Here is a 15953-nt window from a genome sequence, read left to right as displayed (position 1 = left end):
ATTACTGAGTAACCACTCTAATTTGTTTTCATTTAATCTTTTAAAAGATTGGTTATTCAGAGCCTGCTATGTGTCAGCTACCCAAACAAATGGGTGACTTGTTCTGGTCAATGAACTAACTGTGAGCAAAAGTGATGCATATGACTCCCAAGCCAGGTCATTTTCATGGGTCTGAAGATGCAGGTGCAGCGTGATTAGAGGTTTAGATCAGCTTCAAGGATGGAAGCAGAACAGATGGATCTGGGTGTAGAATTCATGTCTGCTCACTCCTTATACAATTGTCTTTCAATGCTGGCCTATAGGATAGGAGTATGATATGATATGATATATGATATACGGTATGTGATATATGATATAATGCTAGGTTATCAAAAATAGTAATTTTGGGACTTCCCTGTGGTTCAGTGGTTAAGACTCCATGCTTCCACTGCAGCGTGCATGGGTTCGATCCCTGGTCGGGGAAATAAGACCCTGCATGCCGCACGGCGTGGCCAAAAAAAAAAAAGAGTAGTTTCATCATTGTGGATGAATCTTAATTATGTTCCTTGCAGACAATACAGTAATTATTACTGCAAAAAGACAATACAGACATCTTAAGTACCTATCAGTTTAGGAAAAAAATCAGAGTAACTTATATGAATTTGTGGAATAATGAAAGGAACTACATTATCACTAATAATGATAGAAGGACGAATAGTCCTCACTATTTATTGAGTGAGGACTCCAAGCTAGGTCCTGAGCTAAGCACTTTACCTGCCTTATTTCATTTAATACTTAAAATAATTCTACAAGTTAGGTACCGTTTTTTATCTCATTTTAGGAACAGGGAAAATAAAGCACATAGAGTTTAAATACCTTACGCAAATTGACACAACAGGTAGATGAAGGAATTTGAACTCAGGAGATTCCAATAACTTGGTTCTTATCTTTTTCACTGTAGTGCATCACAGATCAAGGTAAATGCTAGCTTAGCTTTGTATGTATTAAAAGATAGCTGTCAAACTTCCCTTTTATTTAGTCTCTATAAATTAAACATTGTGCCATTGACATTTAACAAATACTTATCCAGTAAGTCTTTGAAGTTTTACATCATTTTATTGAAATTTCTGTATCTTCAGAGCATGAAAGCTCTTGGGCTGACTAATTACAGTTATTTTTGAAAGGTGTTAAAAGGATTAGAATATAATAATTCTGCTAACCAATTCACACTCTTTTTCAAAAATAAAATCCTGTTACTATTCTTTTATTTGGGATTTCTCCCTGAAATGCCTTTTCAAAAGTTCGAACACTGTCATTTATCACTAAAACTGTGTTATGCTGAATGACTTATATGGTTACATATGCTATGACTCTTATTATTTTGTCTGAAGCACAGGTCTATAGTTTCTTCTCAAACATTGTCTTATTGATCCAATAACAGTTCTTCCCAAATCAACTGAAATGCAGAAGTAACAAATTCCAAGGCACACACTGGAAGACTTGAAGTACTGTAGATACAGTACAACATAAAACAAGGAACAATTCATCTATTCATGGGATGGATGACATTTCATATTCAGAAGAAAGAGAATAAGTACCCTAAAGTGATGAATGACATCTCGATCTTTTCCTCACATTTATTTTTTTTAAAAAGAAAACAATTTCCACAAGTTGCTTGCAGTTGATGTCACCTTAGCATAAAAAATTTACCCTTACAAATCTTCTTGAAAATTTCTCTGTACATCTCTCTGAAAGCTTTATTCTGTCAATCAGATTCTTCTTGACAGATGCTCTCCTAGAAGCAGCATAAATGATGCCAGTACACGCTAGGTGTTCCAAACAGATAAAGATGTTGCTGCACAAATGCTCTTTCATATTGTCTGACACTATTAATTCTGGAAAACTCCACTGGTCAGTTCTTTGATCTATAACCCTTTCGGAAATGTGAGGATCAGAGTCATCATTATACCTTTGAAATTTGTTGGATATCTCTTTTGGTAATTGATTTGCTTTATGACCTTCAACAAATCACTGAATTCTCTGGCCCTTGTTTTCTACATTTATAAAGGAAGGTTGGTTTAAGTATTCCAAAGTTTTTTTAGAGCTTGAGTTGTCTAAGTTATTAGGATTCATCAATGTTAAATACCTGAAATTTTCAAACAAATAATTTTGTATTTGTAGATTTTAGTAAAACACCACAGTGTGTAAAATAAGAATTGCAAAATTGCAGTAATACATACTATGGTATGTTAAGTAAAATAAGTAAATTAGCTTTGTAATACATATTATGGTATGTTAAGAAAAATAAGTAAACTCAGCTTCGTATGAACCCATTCATTTAAATTTGATGTAATATTACAGTAATTAATATTTTGTTTTCATTTGATAATATAACATATTCAAAGTTTAAGGCATTAGAAGTTTTCCAGGAAGAAGATCATATATGTAGGAGATTTATGCCTACCTCTTTTTTTGTTTGTTTGTTTTTTGTGGGGTTTTTTTGCGGTACGCGGTCCTCTCACTGTCGCGGCCTCTCCCATTGCGGAGCACAGGCTCCGGACGCACAGGCTCAGCGGCCATGGCTCATGGGCCCAGCCGCTCTGCGGCATGTGGGATCTTCCCGGATTGGGGCACGAACCCCTGTCCCCTACATAGGCAGGCGGACTCTCAACCACTGTGCCACCAGGGAAGCCCTAATATTCAATTATTAATAGAAAAAGTAGAACCAAATTAATGTTCAACAAAGGGAATTGGTTATGTATTTAATGAGACTGCCTTTGCTAGATTACCATATAGCTGCTAGAAAGTGTGTTCCAGAAGAATACTGGCTGACAATATGGCGCAGTATGTTTACCACATGTTTCTGGTTCTCTCCACTTCCGGACATGGCAGCAATGCATGTCCTAGTCCCCTTGTGGTTGGGTGGGACCATCTGACTCCTTCTAGTCAATGAACTAATTGTGAGCAGAAGTGATACATAGGACTGCAGGCTGGGTCATTTGAGTGTTATTCTAGGTGGTAGCTACTCTGTCAGCTTGGATCCCTGAGTGATTCTGATGAGCTGAACCACTCTCCTAACCTTCAGTGAATATATACCGTGAGCAAGTGTTGTTCTCAAAATATTGAAATTCTGGGATTGTTTCTTACCTCAGCAGAAGTGCAGAGTGTGTTGATTTCACAAACTGAACACAGCTATTCACACACTGAGCATCTAGGTCAAGCTTGGGCCCAGTCCCTGCATATCCCTTCTTACAAGGGAAACTATTACCTGACTTCTAACAACATAGATTAGTTTTAATTGTTCTTATACTTAAAAGGTGTAATTATACAGTATGTAGTTTTGGGAGGGTCGTCTTTTGCCAAATATTGTGCTTGTGGGATTCGTCTATATTGCTACATGGGTCTGTGGTCCATTCAATCTCATTGGTAAGTACTGTTCATTGTGCGAATGTCTTGAATTTTATGTGTTTTACTGTTGTTGGGCGTTTGGATAGTTTCCAGTATTTGACTATTACAAGCAGTGTTCCAGTGAATTTTCTGGTACATATCTTTTGGTGAACATCTGTGTGCATTTTTGTTGGGTATATAAAATGGTTATATACCATTTCTGGTTCATAGAGTCTCTGGTTCATAGAGTATGCATATGTTTAGTTTTAGTAGGTGTTGCCAAATAGTTTTCCAAAAATAGTTCCATCAATTCACACTCTCACCATCAGTGCAGAACTGTTTTGGATGCTCCAACATCTGGCATTTTTCACTTTTTCATTGTAGCCATTCTGGAGATAATGAACGACATTGAGCACCTTTTCACATATTTATTGGCCGTTTCTGTCCTTTTTTTGGTAAGATACCTATTCATCTTTTGCCTGTTTTTCTATTAAGTTGTCTTTGTATTTCTTTATATATCCCTTATTTATGAAGTTTTTTTAAATTAGATTCCACATATGAGTGATATCATATGATATTTGTCTTTCTCTGTCTGACTTACTTCACTTAGAATGATACTCTCAAGGATGTCCACTGTTACCCGTTTTTTTTAAAAATATATTTTTATTTATTTATTTTGGCTGCGCCCAGTCTTTGTCACAGCACGAGATATCTTCGTTGTAGCACGCGGGATCTTCATTGCGACATGTGGGATCTTTTAGCTGCGGTATGTGGGCTCGGGCTTCTTAGTGGCAGCATGCAGACTTCTTAGTTGAGGCATGCATGGGGGATCTAGTTCCCCAACCAGGGATCGAACCTGGGCCCCTGCACTGGGAGTGCAGAGCCTTACTCACTGGACCACCGGGGAAGTCTCATGAAGTTGTTTTTTACATACAAGTTCTTTATGTATTCTGAATATGAGTCTTCTGTAGAATATATGTATTGTGAATATCTTCTCCCATTCTGTGCATTGTCTTTTTATTCTCATAATCGTATTTTATTTTTGAACAGAAGTCCTTAATTTTAATATAGTCAAATATATCAAATTTTTTCATTTTGGTTAGTGCTTTTATGTCTTGTTTTTAAAAGTTTTGTCTACTCCAAGGTGAAGGAGATGTCCTCTTCTAAGAATTTTATTGTTTTATTTTTCACATGTAGATCTGCAATCCACTTGAAATTGATTTTTGTGTGTAGAATGAAGTAGTGATCAAGACATATTGTTTTCCATGTTGTTACCCAGTTGCCTAGACACTATTTACTAAAATATTATCTTTTCCCTACTGTAGTCTTATCTTTGTCATAAATCAGGTGACAATATATGTGTGGGTAAGTTCCTGATATCTCAGTTACATTCCACTCATCAATTTGTCTTTCTTTGCACACTGTGTTAATTGCTATACCTTTATAATAGGTCTTGATGTCATATAGTGTAAGTCATCTGGTGCTATTTTTTCTTCAAGATTGCCTTGGCTATTCTTGGCCCTTTGAGGTCTATCTGAATTTTAGAATCAGCTTGTTGATTTACACACACACACACACACACACACACACACACACACACACACACAATCCCTGCTGGGGTTCTGATTAGGATTGCATTGAATTATCAGCTTAATTTGAGGATATTGATATTTTAACAATATTGAGTCTTCTAATCCATGAACATGATCTATCCTTCTATTTATCTGAGTCTTTAAAAATTGATCTCTATCATACAGTGTAGTTTTCAATGTAGAATTTTCACGTATCTTTCATTAGATTTATTCCTAACTATTTGATTTTTAACAGTACTCCAAGTGGGATCTTATTGTTTTAATGCTGTTACATATATACAATTTTTTAAAATACACTTTTTGTTTTGGAATAATTTTAGATTTCCATAAAAGTTGCAGGACTTCCCTGGTGGTCCAGTGGGTAAGACTCCATGCTTCCAATGCAGGGGGCCCAGGTTCGATCCCTGGTCGGGGAACTAGATCCCACATGCATGCTGCAACTAAGAGTTCACTTGCGCAACTAAGAAGTCCACAGGCCGCAACGAAGATCCCACATGCTGCAACTAAGACTCAGTGCAGCCAAAAAAAAAAAAAAAAAATTGCAAAGATAATACCTTTCATCTAGCTTACCTTAATGTTAGCATGACCATGGTACATTTGTCAAGCTAAGAAATTAACATTAAAATAATACTATTAACTGAACTACAGACTTTATTTAGATTTCAGCAGTTTTTCCTCTAATGTCCTTTTTCTGTTCTAGGGTCCATTCAAGAATGTCACAGTGAAATTAGTCATTGTGTCTCCTCTAGTCTGTGACAGTTATTCAGTCTTTCCTTGCTCCACATGACCTTGAAACTTTTGAAGAGTACTGGTCAGGTATTTTGTAGAATATCCCTTAGTTTGGGTTTGCCTGATGTGTTCTCATGATTAGACTGGGGCTATGGGACTTGGGGAGGAGGTCCACAGAGATGAGGTGCTCTTCTCATCGCATCATGTCAGGTGCACATGATACCAATATGACTTATCATGGGGTGATACTAACGTTGATCACTATAAGATGAAATTTTCCAGGCTTCACTGGTGGTGCAGTGGTTGAGAGTCCGCCTGCTGTTGAAGGGGACACGGGTTCGTGCCCCGGTCTGGGAAGATCCCGCATGCCGTGGGGCAGCTGGGCCCGTGAGCCATGGCCACTGAGCCTGTGCTCCGCAACGGGAGAGTCCACAACAGTGAGAGGCCCGCGTACCGCAAAAAAAAAAAAAAAAAAAAAAAAAAAATATGAAATTTGCCAAATTTGTTTAGTCATTTATCTGTTGATGGACATTCACGTTATTTCCAGTTTGGGGCTTGTATTAGTTTGCTAGGGCTGCCATAACAAAATACCACAAGACTGGGTGGCGTAAACAACAGACATTTATTATCTCATAGTTGTGGAGGCTTCCCACAAAGATTGGTATGTTGAATTTTCATTTTGATTAAGTTCAAAGTGCTTTCTAATTTCTCTTTCAATTTCTTCTTTGACCATGGGTTATTTAGAAGCATGTTATCTTGTTTCCAAAGAATTACAGTTTTTCTGTATATCTTTCTGTTGTTGATTTCCAACTTAATTCTGTAGTAGCCTGAGACCATATTGTATGATTTGAATCCTTTAAATTTATTGAGACTTGTTTTATGGCCCAGAATATGGTTAGTCTTGGTAAATGTTCAGTGGGCCCGAGAAGAATGAATATTCTGATGTTGGGATGGATGGAGTCAAATAGTTTCATACTGTTGCTGAAGTCTGCTATAATTTTGCTTCTTTTCTGTCTACTTAATTATTGAATCTACTTAATTATTGAATTAAGAAGGAGATACCCTGAAAAACTATTGAAGTCTTTAATTATAATTATGGATTTGTCCGTGTGTCTTATGGTTTTGATCTCCACATGACCAGAAACTGTGGCCAGATATTGTGCATAAAGAACCATGATCTGAGTACCTTCAAGATGGCGGAGGAGAAAGATGTGGAGGTCACCTTCCTCCCCACAAATACATCAAAAATACATCTACAGGACTTCCCTGGTGGCACAGTGGCTAAGAATCCTCCTGCCAATGCAGGGGACATGGGTTCGAGCCCTGGTCTGGGAAGATCTCACATGCCGCGGAGCAACTAAGCCCGTGCACCACAACTACTGAGCCTGCGCTCTAGAGCCTGCGAGCCACAACTACTGAAGCCTGAGTGCCTAGAGCCTGTGCTCCGCAGCAAGAGAAGCCACTGCAGTGAGAAGTCTGCCCATCACAACAAAGAGCAGCCCCCACTCGCTGCAACTAGAGAAAGCCCACACACAGCAACGAAGACCCAACAGAGCCAAAAATAAATTAATTAAATAAATAAAATTTTAAAAAATACATCTACATGTGGAACAACTCCTACAGAAGACCTACTGAACACTTGCAGAAGACCTCAGACTTCTCAAAAGGCAAGAAAATCCCCAAGTACCAGGCCATGTGGCTGACAGGCCTGAGTCCCTGAGGTGGGAGAGCCAAGTTCAGGACATTGGACGATCAGAGACCTCCCAGCCACACGTAATATCAATCGGTGAGAGCTCTCCCAGAGATCTCCATCTCAACCCTAAGACCCAGCTCCACCCAACAGCCAGCAAGCTGCAGTGCTGGATTCCCCATGCCAATCAACTAGCAAGACAGGAACACAACCCCACCCATTAGCAGAGAGGCAGCCTAAAATCATACTAAGTTCACAGGCACACCAAAACACACGACCAGATGCAGCCCTGCCCACCAGAAAGACAAGATCCAGCCCCACCCACCAGAACACAGGCACCAGTCCTCTCCACCAGGAAGCCTACACAAGCCACTGAACCAACCTCACCGACTGGGGGCAGACACCAAAAACAACAGGAACTATGAAGCTGCAACCTGCGAAAAGGAGACCCCAAACACAGTAAGTTAAACAAAATGAGAATACAGAGAAATATGCAGCAGATGAAAGAGCAAGGTAAAAACCCACCAGACCAAACAAATGAAGAGGAAATAGGGAGTCTACAAAAGAATTCAGAGTAACGATAGTAAAGATGATCAAAAATCTTGGAAATAGAATGGAGAAAATACAAGAAATGTTTAACAAGGACCTAGAAGAACTAAAGAGCAAACAAACAATGATGAACAACACAATAAATGAAATTTAAAATTCTCTAGAAGGAATCAATAGCTGAATAACTGAGGCAGAACAACGGATAAGTGACCTGGAAGATAAAGTCTTGGAAATAACTGCCACAGAGCAGAATAAGGAAAAAAGAATGAAAAGAATTGAGGACAGTCTCAGAGACCTCTGGGACAACATTAAACGCACCAACATTCGAATTTTGGGGTCCCAGAGGAAGAGAAAAAGAAAGGGTCTGAGAAAATATTTGAAGGGATTTTAGTTGAAAACTTCCCTAAGGAAATAGTCAATCAAGTCCAGGAAGCACAGAGATTCCCATACAGGATAAATCTAAGGAGAAACATGCCAAGACACATATTAATCAAACTATCAAAAATTAAATACAGACACATATTAATCAAACTGTCAAAATTTCAATACAAAGAAAACATATTAAAAGCAGCAAGGGAAAAACAACAAATAACACAGAAGGGAATCCCCATAAGGTTAACAGCTGATCTTTCAGCAGAAACTCTGCAAGCCAGAACGGAGTGGCAGGACATATTTAAAGTGATGAAGGAGAAAAACCTACAACCAAGATTACTCTACCCAGCAAGGATCTCATTCAGATTTGATGGAGAAATTAAAACCTGTACAGGCAAACAAAAGCTGAGAGAGTTCAGCACCACCAAACCAGCTTTACAACAAATGCTAAAGGAACTTGTCTAGGCAAGAAACACAAAAGAAGGAAAAGACCTACAAGAACAACCCGAAACAATTCAGTAAATGGTAATAGGACCATACATATCAATAACTACCTTAAATGTAAATGGATTAAATGTTCCAACCAAAAGACATAGACTGGCTGAATGGATACAAAAACAAGACCCGTATATGTGCTGTCTACAAGAGACCCACTTCAGGCCTAAGGACTCATACAGACTGAAAGTGAGGGGATGGAAAAAGCTATTCCATGCAAATGGAAATCAAAAGAAAACTAGAGTAGCAATTCCCATATCAGAAAAAATAGACTTTAACATGAAGACTGTTAAAAGAGACAAAGAAAGACACTACATAATGATCAAGGGATCAATCCAAGAAGAAGATATAACTAAGGAAACAGAAGCTTTAAATGACACATTAAACAAAATGGATTTAATTGATATTTATAGCACATTCCATCCAAAAACAACAGAATACACTTTCTTCTCAAGTGCTCATGGAACATTCTCCAGGGTAGATCATATCTTGGGTCACAAATCAAGCCTTGGTAAATTTAAGAAAATTGAAATCGCATCAAGTCTCTTTTCTGACAACAACACTATGAGACTAGATATCAATTACAGGCAAAAAACTGTAAAAAATACAAACACATGGAGGCTAAGCAATATGCTACTAAATACCCAAGAGATCACTGAAGAAATCAAAGCGGCAATCAAAAAATACCTAGAAACAAATGACAATGAAAACACAATGACCCAAAACCTATGTGATGCAGCAAAAGCAGTTCTAAGAGGGAAGTTTATAGCAATACAATCCTACCTTAAGAAACAAGAAACATCTCAGATAAGCAACCTAACCTTACACCTAAAGCAATTAGAGAAAGAAGAACAAAAAAATCCCCAAAGTTAGCAGAAGGAAAGAAATCAAAGATCAGATCAGAAATAAATGAAAAAGAAATGAAGGAACCAATAGCAAAGATCAATAAATCTAAAAGCTGGTTCTTTGAGAAGATAAATAAAACTGATAAACCATTAGCTAGACTCCTCAAGAAAAAAAGGGAGAAGACTCAAATCAACAGAATTAGAAATGAAAAAGGAGAAGTAACAACTGACGCTACAGAAATAAAAAGGATCATGAGAGATTACTGCAAGCAACTCTATGCCAATAAAATGGACAACTGGAAAAAACTGACAAATTCTTAGAGAAGCACAATATCCCGAGACTCAACCAGGAAGAAATACAAAATATAAACAGACCAATCACAAGCACTGAAGTTGAAACTGTGATTAAAAATCTTCCAACAAACAAAAGCCCAACACCAGTGGCTTCACAGGTGAATACTATCAAACATTTAGAGAAGAGCTAACACCTATCCTTCTCAAACTCTTCCAAAATATAGCAGAGGGAGGAACACTCCCAAACTCATTCTATGAAGCCACCATCATCCTGATAACAAAACCAGACAAAGATATCACAAAAAAAGAAAACTACAGGCCAATATCACTGATGAACGTAGATGCAAAAATCCTCAACAAAATACTAGCAAATAGAATCCAACAGCACATTAAAAAGATCATACACCATGATCAAGTGGGGTTTATCCCAGGAATGCAAGGATTCTTCAATATATACAAATGAATCAATGCGATACACCCTATTAACAAATTAAAGGATAAAGACCATACGGTAATCTCAATAGATGCAGAAAAAGCTTTCAGCAAAAATCAACACTCATTTATGATAGAAACTCTCCAGAAAGTGGTCATAGAGGGAACTTACCTCAACATAATAAAGGCCATATATGACAAACCCACAGCCAACATCATTCTCAATGGTGAAAAACTGAAACCATTTCCTCTAAGATCAGGAACAAGACAAGGGTGCCCACTCTCACCACTATTATTCAACATAGATTTGGAAGTTTTAGCCATGGGAATCAGAGAAGAAAAAGAAATAAAAGGAATCCAAATCAGAAAAAAAGAAGTAAAATTACCAGTGTTTGCAGATGAGATGGTACTATACGTAGAGAATCCTTAATTAAAGACAACACAAACAGATGGAGAGATATACCATGTTCTTGGATTGGCAGAATCAACATTTTGAAAATGACTGTATCAATGAATTTGGTAAAGTAGCAGGATACAAAATTAATGCACAGAAATTCCTTGTGTTTCTATACACTAATGGTGAAAAATCTGAAAAGAGAAATTAAGGAAACACTCCCATTTACCATTACTACCACTGGCATTTTTCATAGAACTGGAACAAAAAATTTCACAATTTGTATGGCAACACAAAAGGCCCCAAATAGCCAAAACGATCTTGAGAAAGAAAAACAGAGCTGGAGGAATCAGGCTCTCTGACTTAAGACTATACTACAAAGCTACAGTAATCAAGACAGTATGATACTGGCACAAAAACAGAAATATAGATCAATGGAACAGATCAATATAGATCAATGGATAGAAAGCCCAGAGATAAACCCACGAACATATGGTCACCTTATCTTTGCTAAAGGAGGCAAGAATATGCAATGGAGAAAAGACAGCCTCTTCAATAAGTGGTGCTGGGAAAACTGGACAGCTACATGTAAAAGAATGAAATTAGAACACTCCCTAACACCATACACAAAAATAAACTCAAAATGGATTAAAGAACTAAATGTAAGGCCAGACACTATCAAACTCTTAGAGGAAAACATAGGCAGAACACTCTATGACATAAATCAAAGCAAGATACTTTTTGATCCACCTCCTAGAGAAATGGAAATAAAAACAAAAATAAACAAATGAGACCGAATGAAACTTAAAAGCTTTTGCACAGCAAAGGATACCATAAACAAGACCAAAAGACAACCCTCAGAATGGGAGAAAATATTTGCAAACGAAGCAACTGACAAAGGACTAATATCCAAAATTTATAAGCAACTCTTGCAGCTCAATAACAAAAAAACAAACAACCCAATCCAAAAATGGGCAGAAGAACTAAATAGACATTTCTCCAAAGAAGATATACAGATCGCCAACAAACACATGAAAGAATGCTCAACATCATTAATCATTAGAGAAATGCAAATCAAAACGACAATGAGATATCATCTCACACCGGTCAGATTGGCCATCATCAAAAACTCTAGAAAATTTACAAGCAGCTCATGCAACTCAGTATCAAAAAAACAAACAACCCAATCCAAAAATGGGCAGCAGACTTAAACAGATATTTCTCCAAAGAAGATATACAGATCGCCAACAGACACATGAAAGGATGCTCAACATCACTAATCATTAGAGAAATGCAAATCAAAACTACAATGAGGTATCACCTCACAGCAGTCAGAATGGCCATCATGAAAAAATCTACAAAGAATAAATGCTGGTGGGGGTGTAGAGAAAAGGGAACCCTCTTGCACTGTTGGTGGGAATGTAAACTGATACAGCCACTATGGAGAACAGTATGGAGGTTCCTTAAAAAACTAAAAATAGAGCTACCATACGACCCAGCAATCCCACTACTGGGCATATACCCTGAGAAAACCATAATTCAAAGAGTCATGTACCACAATATTCATTGCAGCTCTATTTACAGTACCCAGGACATGAAGTGTCCGTCAACAGATGAATGGATAAAGAAGATGTGGCACATATATACAATGGAATATTACTCAGCCATAAAAAGAAGCAAAATTGAGTTATTTGTAGTGAGGTGGATGGACCTAGTGTATCATACAGAGTGAAGTAAGTCAGAAAGAGGAAAACAAATACCGTATGCTAACACATATATATGGAATCTTAAAAAAAAAGAAAAATGGTTCTGATGAACCTAGGGACGGGACAGGAATAAAGATGCAGATGTAGAGAATGGACTTGAGGGTACGGGGATGGGGAAGGGTAAGCTGGGATGAAGTGAGAGAGTAACATTGACATATATACACTACCAAATGTAAAATAGATAGCTAGTGGGAAGCAGCAGCATAGCACAGGGAGATCAGCTTGGTGACCACCTAGAGAGGTGGGATAGGGAGGGTGGGAGAGAGATGCAAGAGGGAAGGTATATGGGGATGTATGTATACATATAGCTGATTCCCTTTGTTATACAGCAGAAACTAATGCAACATTGAAACAATTATTTTCCATTAAAGATGTTACAAAAAAAAAAGAACCATCACCATATTGTGCTCTAATGATGCTGTCTTGCATCATAGAGAATTTATCCTTTCATTTATTGGGCTGATAGAGGAGGGAGCTGATCATCTCATTTCAATCTGGGACTGAGTGTTGAAGGTAGGGTGGATACAGTGAAAATGGGTTACAGTTTTGTTTAGACTCAGCCTACCTCTGCTTTATTCTCTTTCCTAGGGAAGACCTTCCAGAGCTTTTAATTGAGAAACAGGAGTTTGTTTTCTTTGAGGTTTTCTACAGATTAAGTTCTGCCCTTAAAGGGTTTTCAGCTTCAGTATTCAGTCTCCCAAATCAAGCAGCTTCAAAAGTTGACACATATCTTAAGGGCATGTGGAGAATAGAGATCTCCATTTAACTCCTGAAATACCCCCACATATATACCAACATATCTGGTTATTTCCCTGTTCCCTGCCCTGGGACCTTCTGTCCTAGGGCCAACCCTGGATTCTCAGCCTGCAGCTATAATCAGTGTCTCCAGGGCAAAAATATCTATTGATCCTCAGTGTCATTCAGCCCTCCTTCTAAGCCCATCACCTCTTACCTGTTTTAATTTCAGTCTCCTGTTACTGGTAGATACTCTGTTATGCTTTCTTTTCAAATTTATATCTAAATCTTTACTCAGATGCATACTTTACATTGTTTTACTTGTTTACTGTGATTTCATTGTTTTTAGACCATATATCTGAATCCATTTTCAAATGCGTGTTTTGCCTTATTTACATTACTACCTCAAAATGCACATGAATAATTTCTCAAAAAAAAAAAGAAAAAAGAAGCAGTTTTCGGGACTTTGACTTCTGTCAATATGGGAGGCTAGATACTATAAAGCACCCTGTTACTCCGAAACAAGGAGATTCTGGAAGAGGTTGATTTTTTTTAGTATATCACAGGGCTTGCAATAAATGAAGAAAATCTTCAAGTAATCCCTAATAAAATGTAAGCTGAAACCAGGATGGGAGTGTGAGTAGCAAGGAGCCAGGAGGTTGGTATTGCGCTAAGGGTAAATGTAGATATATATCAGTGTGTCAGTTGATCAGAGACCAAGCCTTGGACTAGTTCCAAATAGGCTTCTTGAAACTGAGATTCCTAATTAAGGAAAGGTGTTTTTAAAAAAGCTAAAGTACCATCCCAAGTAGGTATGGGATGGTAGGTCCTTTTGGCTTCTAGTAGAAGCATCAAAAAATCCCCAGTTTAAGCCTGTAGGATCCCCAAAGATAAATACATATGATCTGACAATCAGAGATTAACAAACATAAGAGGAAAAAAGCTACTATGATCATGAGGCAGAACAACAAACAACAGATTTAGACCTCCATGGTCTTCATATATTGGAATTATAAAATCAAAATATAAAATAACTTTGTATAAAATACTGGAAGAAATTTTTAAATGGAATCACAAAATTGATCAAGAAACAAGAGACTGAGAGAGGAGCTTCAAGATGGTGGAAGAGTAAGACATGGAGATCACCTTCCTCCCCACAAATACATCAGAAATACATCTACATGTGGAACAACCCCTACAGAACACTTACTGAACGCTGGCAGAAGACCTCAGACCTCCCAAAGGGCAAGAAACTCCCCTGGTACCTGGGTAGGGCAAAAGAAAAAAGAAAAAACACAGTCAAAAGAATAGGGACAGGACCTGCACCAGTGGGAGGGAGCTGTGAAGGAGGAAAGGTTTCCACACACTAGGAAGCCCCTTCATGGGCGGAGACTGCAGGTGGCGGAGGGGGGAACCTTCAGAGCCACGGAGGAGAGCACAGCAACAGGGGTGCGGAGGGCAAAGTGGAGAGATTCCCGCACAGAGGATCGGTGCCGACCAGCACTTACCAGCCTGAGAGGCTTGTCTGCTCACCCGCCAGGGTGGGTTGGGGGGCCTGGGAGCTGAGGCTCGGGCTTCGGAGGTCAGACCCTAGGGAGAGGACTGGGGTTGGCTGCGTGAACACAGCCTGAAGGGGCCTAGTGCGCCACAGCTAGCTGAGAGAGTGTCCGGGAAAAGTTCTTGAGCTGCCGAAGAGGCAAGAGACCATTGTTTCGGGGTACACGAGGAGAGGGGATTCAGAGCACTGCCTAAACGAGTTCCAGAGACGGGTGCGAGCCACGGCTATCAGCGCGGACGCCAGAGATGGGCGTGAACTGCTAAGGCTGCTGCTGGAGCCTCCAAGAAGCCTGTGTGCAAGCACAGGTCACTATCCACACCTCCCTTCCCGGGAGCCTGTGCAGCCTGCCACTGCCAGGATCCCATGATCCAGGGACAACTTCCCCAGGAGAACACACGGCGCACCTCGGGCTGTTGCAACGTCATGCTGGCCTCTGCTGCCGCAGGCTTGCCCCGCATTCCGTACCCCTCCCTCCCCCTGGCCTGAGTGAGCCAGAGCCCCCTAATCAGCTGCTACATTAACGCAGTCCTTTCTGAGCGAAGAACAGACGCCCTTAGGCGACCTACATGCAAAGGCGGGGCCAAATCCAAAGCTGAACCCCAGGAGCTGTTCGAACAAAGAAGAGAAAGGGAAATTTCTCCCAGCAGCCTCTGGAGCAGCAGGTTAAACCTCCAAAATCAACTTGATGTACTCTGCATCTGTGGAAGACCTGAATAGACAACGAATCATCCCATATTGAGGCGGTGGACTTTGGAAGCAATGATATATATATATTTTTTTTCCTTTTTCTCTTTTTCCTTGTGGATGACAGGGTCTTGGTGCTCTGACTGGGCGTCAGGCCTGTGTCACTGAGGTGGGAGAGCCGAGTTCATGACACTGGTCCACCAGAGACCTCCCAGCTCCACGTAATATCAAACAGTGAAAATCTCCCAGAGATCTCCATCTCAACGCCAAGACCCAGCTCCACTCAACGACCAGCAAGCTCCAGTGCTGGACACCCTATGCCAAACAACTAGCAAGACAGGAACACGACCCCACCCATTAGCAGAGAGGCTGCCTAAAATCATAATGAGGTCACAGACACCCCAAAACACACCACCAGATGCGGACCTGCCCACCAGAAAGACAAGATCCAG

The 15953-nt window shown here is 39.4% G+C and overlaps 1 non-coding gene across 1 annotated transcript; it reads left to right on the top strand.

Annotated features, from left to right (window-relative positions):
• The first annotated feature begins 5301 nt into the window (after positions 1-5301).
• On the top strand, positions 5302-5374 carry TRNAW-CCA (transfer RNA tryptophan (anticodon CCA)). Its single transcript has one exon. It is a non-coding gene; the product is annotated as a tRNA-Trp (tRNA).
• Positions 5375-15953: the final 10579 nt, after the last annotated feature.

The sequence above is a fragment of the Physeter macrocephalus genome, chromosome 20 (assembly GCF_002837175.3).
Source record: "Physeter macrocephalus isolate SW-GA chromosome 20, ASM283717v5, whole genome shotgun sequence".
Lineage (NCBI taxonomy): Eukaryota > Metazoa > Chordata > Mammalia > Artiodactyla > Physeteridae > Physeter > Physeter macrocephalus.
This window is presented reverse-complemented; position numbering and strand designations above follow the sequence as displayed.